The sequence below is a fragment of the Giraffa tippelskirchi genome, chromosome 7 (genome assembly GCF_054371585.1).
Source record: "Giraffa tippelskirchi isolate mGirTip1 chromosome 7, T2T-mGirTip1v1.2.pri, whole genome shotgun sequence".
Lineage (NCBI taxonomy): Eukaryota > Metazoa > Chordata > Mammalia > Artiodactyla > Giraffidae > Giraffa > Giraffa tippelskirchi.
Window position 1 is genome coordinate 146140967 of NC_137281.1, and position 12202 is coordinate 146153168.

General features: G+C 42.9%; 1 long non-coding RNA gene across 2 annotated transcripts; it reads right to left on the minus strand.

Annotated features, from left to right (window-relative positions):
• Nucleotides 1–9880: 9880 nt before the first annotated feature.
• LOC145513298 (uncharacterized) lies at nt 9881–12176 on the minus strand. 2 transcript variants are annotated; one of them, XR_014059282.1, is made up of 2 exons: nt 11656–12176; nt 9881–10819 (listed from the first exon to the last, which is right to left on the minus strand). It is a non-coding gene; the product is annotated as an uncharacterized LOC145513298 (long non-coding RNA). The 2 variants fall into 2 exon arrangements; XR_014059283.1 differs by having other exon boundaries at nt 11571–12172.
• Nucleotides 12177–12202: the final 26 nt, after the last annotated feature.

Genomic DNA, 12202 nt, shown 5'->3' on the forward strand with positions numbered 1-12202 from the left:
CTGCCAATGCAGGGGACATGGGTTCGATCCTTGGTCCGGGAAGATCCCCCATGCCGCAGAGGAACTAAGCCCTTTCTCCATAATTACTGAGCCTGAGCTCTAGAGCCCAAGAACCACAACTACTAAGCCCATATGCTGCAACTACTGAGGCCCAGGTGCCCTAGAGCCTGTGCTCTGCAACAAGAGAAGCCACCACAATGAGAAGCCTGTGTACCACAACAAGGAGTAGCCCCAGCTTGACGCAACTGGAGAAAGCCGGTGCGCAGCAATGAAGACCCAGCACAGCCATAAATAAACAAATAAGTAAAAGTAAAAAAGACTATTGGCATGCGTCTAATTTACTTATTTGTTTCATATGTTAATTTCTTTTTTTATTTATGCTTTTTTTTTATAAATTTATTTATTTTAGTTGGGGGCTAATTACTTTACAATATTGTAATAGTTTTTGCCATACATTGACATGAATCAGCCATGGGTTTACATGTGTTCCCCTTCCTGGACCCCCCACCCTCATATGTTAATTTCTTTCCTCCCCCCCAGTGTAAGATCCACATGGGCAAGGCTTTCATCTGCTTTGTTCACTGCTGTCCTAAGCGCCTAGAATAACATCTGGCACATAGCATTGCTCAATCAGTATTGATTGGATGAATGAATGAGCTCTAAAGAATGAGAAAGGAAAGTGTTTGAAGAAGACTGTGGAGGCGAATGTTTTAGGCAGAGAATCATCATGTATAAATGCCTTAACAAATTAAGGCAGAAAAACAATATTTATACATAAAACAGATGGCATAAAACCAGTTGATAAAATTTAACACTCATTCATGATAAGGATAAATTCTTCACTTAACAAATTCTAAACAAACTCATGAACTTACTTCTAAACTTGATAAAGGGCTATCTACCAGACACTTAGAGCAAACGCCATATGTGATGATGGAGCATGAGACACATTCCCATGGCTCATCTGTCTTTCTGACACATGGCAGGATCACACCTTCCTACTCCTTTGGAAGTTAGACTTGGCCATAGGACTTACCTTGAAATGCTAGTGGACGGAATATGAGTTACTTCAGGGCAGAGGCTTCCAAAGGCAGTGTGCAATTCCTTCTGTCATAGTAATTGTGGAAGCGCACGTCCATGGAGGAAAAGAGCCTCCATTAGCCTGAGACTTTGCGAAAGAACAGTAAGGAACGCCTCCCTTACCCACGACTTGTGTTGAATATGAGGTGCAAGTGAGAAATAAATTTTGATTGTGTTGAGCCACTAGATTTTGGAACTGTTTGTTATTGCAGCAAACCTTCACCTTTTTTGAATGATACCCCCAATGCAGTCAGAAATGAACGAATAACTCTACTCATCAATAGTATACTGGAAATTACAACTAACACAATAAGAAAGTAAAAACAAAGAAGAGGTTTAAAGACTGGAAAGGAAGAAGCCATATTGCCATTATTTGTGATAATGTGATTACCCACCTTGAAAACCCAGAGCAACAACTGATGTGTTCACCAGATCAATATCTAAAATCAAGAGACCTTTTCTATGTATCAAGAATAGTACTTTGATGGGACTTCCCTGGTGGTCTAGTGTTTTAAGAATCTGACTGCCAATGCATGTGGGTTCAATCCCTGGTCTGGGAAGATCCCAAATGCCAAGGAGCAACTAAGCTCCTGCACCACAACTACTGAGCCCTCATGCCTAGAGTCCCTGCTCTGCAATAAGAGAAGCCACTGCAATGAGAAACACCCTCACTGCAATAAAGAGTAGTCCCCTCTTGCCACAATTAAAGAAAGCCCATGTATAGCAATGAAGACCCAGTTCATCCAAAAATAAATTAAAAAATTTAAAGAAGTTTAAAAAAACAGTAATTTGAAAATGTAATAGTACTTTAAAATTCCATTCATCAGAGTAACAAAAACTATGAAACACTTAGGAATAAACTAATTGGAATTATATAAGACCTTCTGCAATGCAGGAGACCCAGGTTCGACCCCTGAGTCTGGAAGTTCCCCTGAAGGAGGAAATGGCAACCCACTCCAGTATTCTTGCCTGGAGAATCCCATAGACAGAGCAGCTTGACCCACTATAGTCCATGGGGTTGCAAAGAGTCGGACTCGACTGAATGATAACACTTGAGAACACACTTGAACTTTCCTGGAGAAAATAATAAAATTGAAAGTCACCAAAAAAAGAAGAGATGTGTTGTGTTGGGAAGATTCCCTGGAGAAGGAAATGGAAACCCACTCCAGTATTCTTGCCTGGAAAATCCCATGGACGGAGGAGCCTGGTGGGCTAGAGTCCATGGGGTCGCAAAAAGTCAGACGTGACTGAGTGACTAATGCTGGACAGCTGTTGTGTTCAATAATGGGACAACTATCATCATAAAAATGTCAATTCTCCTCAAAGTAGTTGAAAATTTCAATGCAATCTCAATCAAGATACTAAAAAGACTCTTTGTAGAACTTGACAGGATGCTTCTAAAATCCATGTATTTATTCATTTCCTTAACAAAAATTTATGGAGGGCCTACTTTGGGAGTTGGTGATGGACAGGGAGGCCTGGCATGCTGTGATTCACGGGGTCGCAAAGAGTCGGACACGACTGAGTGACTGAACTAACTAACTTTGGGCCTAACCTTGTTCTAAGTACTGAGGATACAGTGGTAAACAAAACAAAACAAAACAAAAAAAGGCTTCCTGGAGCTCTTATTCTAATGCAGAAAAACAGTAGTAAACACACAGACATAGATACCTAATATCTCATGATGATTTTATGCAGTATATATAAATGTTACATTCAGTTCAGTTCAGTTGCTTAGTCGTGTTCGACTCTTTGCACCAGGCCTCCCTGTCTGTCCATCACCAACTCCTGGAGTCTACCCAAACCCATGTCCATTGAGTCGGTGATGCCATCCAACCACCCCATCCTCTGTTGTCCCCTTCTCCTCCTGCCCTCAATCTTTCCCAGCATCAGGGTCTTTTCAAATGAGTCAGTTCTTCGCATCAGGTGGCCAAAGTATTGGAGTTTCAGCTTCAGCATCAGTCCTTCCAATGAACACTCAGGACTGGTCTCCTTTAGGATAGACTGGTTGGATCTCCTTGCAGTCCAAGGGACTCTCAAAAGTCTTCTCCAACACCATAGTTCAAAAGCATCAATTCTTCTGAGCTCAGCTTTCTTTATAGTCCAACTCTCACATCCAGACATGACTACTGGAAAAACCATAGCCTTGGCTAGACGGATCTTTGTTGGCAAACTAATGTCTCTGCTTTTTAACATGCTGTCTAGGTTGGTCATAACTTTCCTTCCAAGGAGTAAGTGTCTTTTAACTTCATGGCTGCAATCACCATCTGCAGTGATCTTGGAGCCCAAAAAAATAAAGTCAGCCACTGTTTCCACTGTTTCCCCATCTGTTTGCCATGAAGTGATGGGACCAGATGCCATGATCTTAGTTTTCTGAATGTTGAGCTTTAAGTCAATTTTTTCATTCTCCTCTTTCACTTTCATCAAGAGGCCTTTTAGTTCTTCTTCACTTTCTGCCATAAGGGTGATGTCATCTGCATATCTGCTGTTGCTGCTGCTAAGTCGCTTCAGTCGTGTCCGACTCTGTGCGACCCCATAGACAGCAGCCCACCAGGCTCCCCTCTCCCTAGGATTCTCCAGGCAAGAGTACTGGAGTGGGTTGCCATTTCCTTCTCCAATGCATGAAAGTGAAAAGTGAAAGTGAAGTCACTCAGTCATGTCCGACTCTTAGAGACCCCATGGACTGCAGCCTAACAGGCTCCTCCGTCCATGAGATTTTCTAGGCAAGAGTACTGGCGTGGGTTGCCATGGCCTTCTCCACTGCATATCTGAGGTTATTGATATTTCTCCAAGCAATCTTGATTCAGCTTGTGCTTCTTCCAGCCCAGCGTTTCTCATGATGTACTCTGCATGTAAGTTAAATAAGCAGGGTGACAATATACAGCCTTGACATACTCCTTTTCTGATTTGGAACCAGTCTGTTGTTCCATGTCCAGTTCTAACTGTTGCTTCCTGACCTGATACAGGTTTCGCAAGAGGCAGGTCAGGTGGTCTGGTATTCCCATCTCTTTCAGAATTTTCCACAGTTTATTGTGATCCACACAGTCAAAGGCTTTGGCATAGTCAATAAAGTAGAAGTAGATATTTTTCTGGAACTCTCTTGCTTTTTTGATGATCCATCGAATGTAGGCAATTTGATCTCTGGCTCCTCTGCCTTTTCTAAATCCAGCTTGAACATCTGGAAGTTCACGGTTCACGTATTGCTGAAGCCTGGCTCAGAGAATTTTAAGCATTACTTTGCTAGCGTGTGAGATGAGTGCAATTGTGCAGTAGTTTGAGCATTCTTTGGCATTGCCTTTCTTTGGGATTGGAACAAAAACTGACCTTTTTCAGTCCTGTGGCCACTGCTAAGTTTTCCAAATTTGCTGGCATATTGAGTGCAGCACTTTCACAGCATCATCTTTCAGGATTTGAAATAGCTCAACTGGAATTCCATCATCTCCACTAGCTTTGTTTGTAGTGATGCTTCCTAAGGTCCACTTGACTTCGCATTCCAGGATGTCCGGCTCTAGGGGAGTGATCACACCATTGTGATTATCTGGTTCGTGAAGATCTTTTTTGTACAGTTCTTCTGTGTATTCTTGCCACCTCTTCTTAATCTCTTCTGCTTCTGTTAGGTCCATACCATTTCTGTCCTTTATCGAGCCCATCTTTGCATGAAATGTTCCCTTGGTATCTCTAATTTTCTTGAGGAGATCTCTAGTCTTTCCCATTCTATTGTTTTCCTTTATTTCTTTGCATTGATTGCTGAGGAAGGCTTTCTTATCTCTCTTTGCTATTCTTTGGAACTCTGCATTCAAATGAGTATATCTTTCCTTTTCTCCTTTGCTTTTCGCTTCTCTTCTTTTCACAGCTTCTCCTCAGACAGCCATTTTGCCTTTTTGCACTTCTTTTTCTTGGGAATGGTCTTGATCCCTGTCTCCTGTACAATGTCACAAATCTCCGTTCACAGTTCTTCAGGCACCTTGTCAAATCTAATCCCTTGAATCTATTTGTCACTTCCATTGTATAGCAGGAAGGGATCTGATTTAGGTAAAACCTGAATGGTCTAGTAGTTTTCCCTACTTTCTTCCATTTAAGTCTGAATTTGGCAATAAGGAGTTCATGATCTGAGCCACAGTCAGCTCCCAGTCTTGTTTTTGCTGACTGTATAGAGCTTCTCCATCTTTGGCTGCAAAGAATATAATCAATCTGATTTCGGTGTTGACCATCTGGTGATGTCCATGTGTAGAGTCTTCTCTTACATTAGCCCCCGAAAAAAAAGACAAATGATGGGGGTTGGGATCCACTTTACCAGATCTAAAGACTTACTATAAAGCTGCAGTTTTAAAAACAGGTGGCTACTGAGACCGTGTGCCACAACTACTGAAGATCACAGGTCATAGATAGAGCCTGTGGTCCACAAGAGAAGTTACTGCAATGAAAAGCCTGTGCTGCAACAAAGAGTAGCCCTCCTCCCCTGCTCATCGCAAATAGAGAAAGACAGGGTTCAGTAACAAAGACCTGTGTGGCCAAAAATAAATAAATTTGAAAAAAGCAGGTGGCATCAGTGCACATAAAAACTGTGTTGGATAAAAAGTTCCTTTGGTTTATAAGCTTAAAAAAAAAAGACACATTTTTAATTTTCACTGAGAATGTTATTGAACAACATATTCACCATTTTGTTCCACTACTTTCTGACATTTTCCAGGCAACATCACAATTTCATCTTCTCAAAACCAATTCTTTTTGAGCAAAGAACTATTCCAGGTGACTTTCAGTTTCCAGAGAATTGAAATTTTTTCCATTTAAGAGAATTTTGTAAAGACTGAAATAATGGAAATCTGAAGGTGCAATGTCTGGTGAATACTGTAGATGAATCAGAACTTCCCAACCAAGCTGTGACAGTTTTTGCCTGGTCATCAAAGAAATAGGGTCCTGTGTTACCCTGATGGAAGATTACGTGTTTTCTGTTGACTAATTCTGGATGCTTTTTGTTAAGTGCTGCTTTCAGTTGGTCTAATTGGGAGAAATCCTTGTCAGAATGAATTGTTTGGTTTTCTGGAAGGAGCTCATAATAGAGGACTCCCTTCCAATCCCACCATAAACATAACATCACCTTTGGATGAAGACCAGCCTTTGATGTGGTTAGTGGTGGTTCATTTCACTTGCCTCTTCATTCTAAATTATTCTACAGTATCCACTTTTCATCTCCAGTCACAGTTTGTTTTAAAAATGGAACGTTTTTGTTATGTTTAAGTGGAGGATTGCTTGTGGAAATATGGTCAAGAAGGTTTTTTTTGCTTACCTTATGTGGAACCCAAACTTCCATGCAATTAACATACCAAGCTGGTGCAGATGGTTTTCAAGGCTTGACTTGGATATTTTGAGTGTGTTGGTTATCTCTTGCATGGTATAACATTGATCATTCTCAATGAATGTCTAGGTTTGATTGCTATCAACTTCAACTGGTCTACCTGACAGTTGAGCATCATTCAGTAAGACATATTCAGCACAAAACTTTGCAAACCATTTTGACTCTGATCAGTCACAAGTACCTTCTTCATATGCTGCACAAACTTTTCTTTATTTCCTTTGCATTTCAATTGCATTTTTACCTGTCTTGTGATAATAAAGCCTATGCTGAATTGTTCCTTCTTTTTCCATCTTCAATATTAAAATGGCTACACAAAAATCCACCAAATTTGATAAGTTTTTTTAAAAACACATGCTGATATAACAGCTGTCACAATACAATCCAACAAAATTGCTTTGAATGAAAGTAAAGACTACTACGTGCTACAAGAGGCTGCTTATGGAAAAAAATTTTTTTGGTCAACCAATTCTGTAAGAATAGACTAGAGTCCAAAAAAAAAAAAAAAAAGATAAAAGCACTTCATGCATCTGTGAGGGATTTGACTTAGGATAGGAAGGCATTTTGAACCAGTGGGGTAAGGACAACTCTTCATGAGAGTTGTCAGGACAATTGACTTAAGGAAAAAAAATCGATCTCTTCCTCACAATATATACAAAAATAAATTCATGTTTCAAATTCTAGATTAAAAAAAGGAGAACAACTTCACAATTTTGTAAGAATTAAAGAATATCAGCAAGATTTTCAGGTAGATAATACCTTTAAATATTCTTGGTGGAGAGGGATATATAAATTAATGCATTTTGGAGGGTGATTTATCAGAACTATATAAGTGGAAATACACTTAGCCTAAATTATCTATAACCTATCAATTCTACTTCTAGATATTTAAGAAAAAATAAAAAACACCAGCCCAGATTCATAAGGATATATGTGGATATTCATTGCAGCATTGCCTGCAATATTAAAAAAATTGGGAAAAAGTCCAAATTTCATGTATTGTGGAATATCAGTGTAGACTAGAATTAATAAAATGAGATATATTTATATATTGATTTGTTATTAGTTATTCGGCATTTTAAAAGAATGGCAGGACTAAATCTATATGTACAAACATGCAAGATCTCAAAAATGTTTTGTTGAGTAAAAACAGTCAGTTCCTAAAAGCTACCTACAATTTGATGCCATTTATATTTATATTTTTAAAGTACACACCAAGACGATACTAAATGTTATCCATATTTTGCAGACTGTTAGGATTCTCCAGAGAAACAGAACCAATAGGATGGATAGACGGTAGCTAGATAGATACTCTTACTGTAAGACATTGACTCGTGCAATTATGGAGGCAATTATCCCATGATCTGCTGCTCTGTCTGCATGCTGTAGACCTAGAAAAGTCTGGCACAGTTCCAGTCTGAGTCTGAAGACCTGAGAACCAGGCTCAAGGATGGTCTAAGTCTCAGATCAGTGTCCCAGCTCAGTCAGGTAGAGAGAGTAAATTCTCCCTTCTTCCACTTAATTGTTCTATTCAGGCCCTCAGTGGATTGAATGATGCTCATCCACTTTGGGGGCTTCCCAGGTGCTCAGGGGTAAAGAATCCACCTGCCAATGCAGGAGACACAGGAGACGGAAGACATGCATTCACTCCCTGGGTCAGGAAGACCTCCTGGAAGAGGAAATGGCAACCCACTCCAGTATTCTTGCCTGGAGAATCCCCTGGACAGAGGAGCCTGGCGGCCTACAGTCGATAGGGTTGCAAAGAGTTGGATACAACTGAGCTACTGAGCATGCACACCCACATCCACGTTGGGGAGGCCATCTGCTTTACCTAGTCTACCAATTCAAATGCTGATCTCATCTGGAAACCCTCTCACAGACAGGTCCAGACACAGTGTTTAACCAGATATCTGGGTACTCCATGACCCAGTCAAGTTGGCACATAAAGTTAACTATCACCAACAGTAATAGCTAACATCTATCCAGCATGTAATACGAGCTTGGCACTATCCCAGTTATTTAACAAGGAACACCTTATGTGAATCTTAATCCTACAATATTATTTACTATTATTAATCCTTACTTTACAGATGATAGAACTGAGATTAAGTAACTTGCTTAATCTTACTCACTTAGGAAGGAGGAGCACTGGGAATCAAATTTAAGCGGTTTGGCTCCAGAACCAAGCTCTGGACCCCTATGCTGATCATATGATGCTTCTAACAGTGGTGTTATTCAGGGAGAGGGGGAGGCAGGGACCGAGACTTGGGAGAGGAGATGGTCAGTAGGCAAATAAAGCTCTATAATACCTATAATGTTCCATGTTTTTAAAGGGCAAAGTAAACTGGTATATTATTTGTGATAATAAATTAATTTTAAATATATGTATTTAAAATGATATTAAATACTATATTGGGTGGACCAAAAAATTTGCTCTTACCAACCCAATACATGAAATTATAGAATTACTTTTCAGAACATGGGGATTCACAGGACTTCCTTGGTGCCTTCCAATGTAGGGGGATGTAGGTTCAATTTCTAATCAGGGAACTAACATCCCACATGCCAGAGGGCAACTGAGCCTATGCACCGCAGCTAAAGAGAAGCCCGCGTGCTGCAACAAAGACCCAATGCAGCCAAATAAATAATCAAATATTTCTAAAAGAAGAATATAGTGGTTAACGCCAGTAGGCGGTGCTCCATACGCCTCTAATGGTGGGCTAGACCCGGTTTGATGGGGAGTGGTGTTTGGGAAACTTTCCTGAGGAAGTGTCTTTGAGCTGAGCGGTGGATGATGTGTGTGTGTTAGTCAGCAAGGGTGAGGAGTTGGGTGTGGGCGGGGGGTGGGGGGGCACGTAGATTTCCTGGCAGAGGAAACAGCACAAGCAAGAGCCCTGAGGGGGGGACCACACACCCCCGGAACTAAGACAAGGCAAGTGTGTTGGGCTCTAGAGAAAGAGGGAACATGGCTTGAAGTGAGGCTGGAGAGGTGGGCAGGCGTCTGACCTCATGGAGGCTGGTAGGCTGAGGAAAAGCCTGGGAATTTAATTCTCAGAATAGTGTGTGCTGTTGGATAAGGTGAAAACTGGACACTGATGGCACCACAGAAATCCCTGGAGTCATTTTTGCAGGGCTGCGTCACAGTAGTGGGTAAAAATGCCAAGAAAGAGACTGAAGATGTAGTAGCGTTGCAGTCACTGAGTCATGTCTGAGTCTTGCGACCCTTTAGACCAACCAGGCTCCTCCGTCCATGGGATTCTCCACATAAGAATACTGGAGTGGGTTGACCTCGACAACTCTCAAAACATGTGGATCTGAAGGATGAGGCTGGGAAAGAAAGGCACGTGGAGGGTGAACAAGCCATTGAAGGCTGAGTTTAACTTTGGCTGGCTGTTGTTATCTTTATGATGAGAAAGATTTACACCCAAAGACACATCCACAAGAATGTTCACCATAGCACTGTTTATTACAACATCAAAAAGAATTTAAATATCCAACAACAGTTCAATTAATTGAATAATGGAGTATCCAAGTGATGCAAAGCAAACAATAGTATACTCAGACTCTTGTTTCAGACAGTGAGTGGTCACATCTTCCTCTAAAGCAATTCAGTGCTTAAAAAATCATTTTGTAGAAGAATATCTATTGTTGTGGGGGAACATATTAAGTTCTATAGCATATTAAATGTAAGAAGCCAGTTATAACATAATGAGTATATTATGATCTCATTTTGGTACCGGGAAGTCTCCACCTTTACCTTTCTCCCCGTCTTCATGCCTGATGGAGTGAGAGGAAGGGGTCTTTTGACATAACGAAACATGGCAAAAATTATACCAAGGGCAGTGATCCACTTTATCAAAAGAGAAGTCTATTTGTCTTGTGGATGCTCCATGTTCAGGATGGAGCTGGGATGTTGTGGGGAGGGCAGAGGGGTAAGAAGGAAGGCCTTCTGGTCCCAGCTTAGACCAACTTTATACCAAAGCTGAAAAAAAAATGTATCGTTTGTTCTCTAGACTTTGGAGGAATATGTGATAGATTAAAAGAAAGATTTGGAGGGGGAGGGAGTTTTAAAGGAAACTGTGACCACTCACTACGTGAAACAAGAGTCTTTGGGTCCACTGCTTGTTGTGGACAGCAACGGAGCGCTGTTCTTGCAAGGCAGTTTCTGAGCAAGGCAGAGGGGTCATCTCCCATAGACTTAGGGGAAGTGAGGAGTGCAGCACTGGGTCAGCTTTCGGGGAGTTTAGGAATGGTTGATCCTCTGGAAGCACGGTTGATGGAGTGAGGCGGCTGCTGCCTGGTTGTTCTCAGAAGGGTGGGCCATTACTGGTTGAGCACGAGATTCCAGGTTACTGAAGCAAGTGTTCATAGAAGTGAGGTTTATACCTGGTGTTAAGAGTTCAGTTCAGTTCAGTCGCTCAGCCGCGTCTGACTCTTTGCGACCCCATGGACTGCAGCACGCCAGGCCTCCCTGTCCATCACCAACTCCCGGAGCTTGCTCAAATTCAGGTCCATCGAGTCAGTAATGCCATCGGGGTTAAGAGTCACTTGCTACCTAACAATTTATCTTTGTGTGTGTGTGTGTGGCCATGCTGCCGTGGCTTGTGAGACCTTAGTTCCTGATCAGGGATCAAACCCAGGCCCCTGGCAGTGAGAGCATTGAGCCTTAACCACTGGACCGCCAGGAATTCTCAGCAATTCATCTCTTCCTAAGAGGATGGGAAATGTTATTTCCTTAGGGGAGAAGGGCTGAGACAGGACAATCTACACGTACATAAAGATGAATGGCCTCAGTGAAACAGCCCAGGTGGAGCCTTTGTCCTGGAGCTAATCCCGATTAGCCAGGACTGGATTCTAAAGAAGGATCCCAAAGGCACCCTGAGTTTCCTGGATTTGGACTCAGGACTTGGTCGTGAGGGAAGAGTCCTACCCACTCCTTACCTCCCCCGGTCTGGTGAGAGGGTATATTTCATGTTGATGGGCTACTCAGTCCTTCTCAGTAGCCCCTGGGCACTCCCCACCCTCAGGTTCTGACTGGGCCCTCCTCCCTCCTGAGTGATGCCTTCCATGACCCCGCCGGGCTGGCCCCCGGTCCACAAGCAGATCAGAGCCCGCGAGGCCTCGGCCTCTGCCTCACCCTGCGTGGCAGCCGCAGCCAGCTGTCAGGCCCCCCTGACGCTCCAGAGACTCTGGGGCTGGAATTCCCTGGGCAGATTTCTCACCCTCTCAGTACTTCCTTCCAGCTTGTCTGGCAAACAAGAATACTTCACAGGCTTCAGAAAGAGGGCTGTGGCAGAGACAGCTTTGAGAGGGATCAAGAGCTCAAGGAGGGGAGGATATCACCATCACAGTCTAAACCTCAGGCCCCGCTGGGGGCGTCAGGCGATCACATGTCTGTAAACAACCAGCGCTGCTGGCCTGGCTGTGTGAGTGCAGAGGCTCGCATTACAGAGTGGCCCACATGGTGACTCATGGGGGACCCCCGCTGACGGCTGGGTGGGTGAGACAGGGGCCTTAGAGGGGAGAGAAGAAGGGGGAGACTTTGAGATAGGGGTTGGGAGTGGGGTGGGGGTGGGGGTGTTTCTCCTGTTCTGAGTCCAGTGAGGACAGGGGGCTGGACCCTCTGCCTGTCATCCAGGTGACACCCTCTCAAGTGAGAGAAATGGAGGCGGTGGCAGGGCGGGGGGGTGGGTGCCCAGTTCTGTGGGGAAGCCTTCACCCTCCTTCCTTCCTGGCGGTTTCTATGGTAACAAAGTTACCTCAGAAACT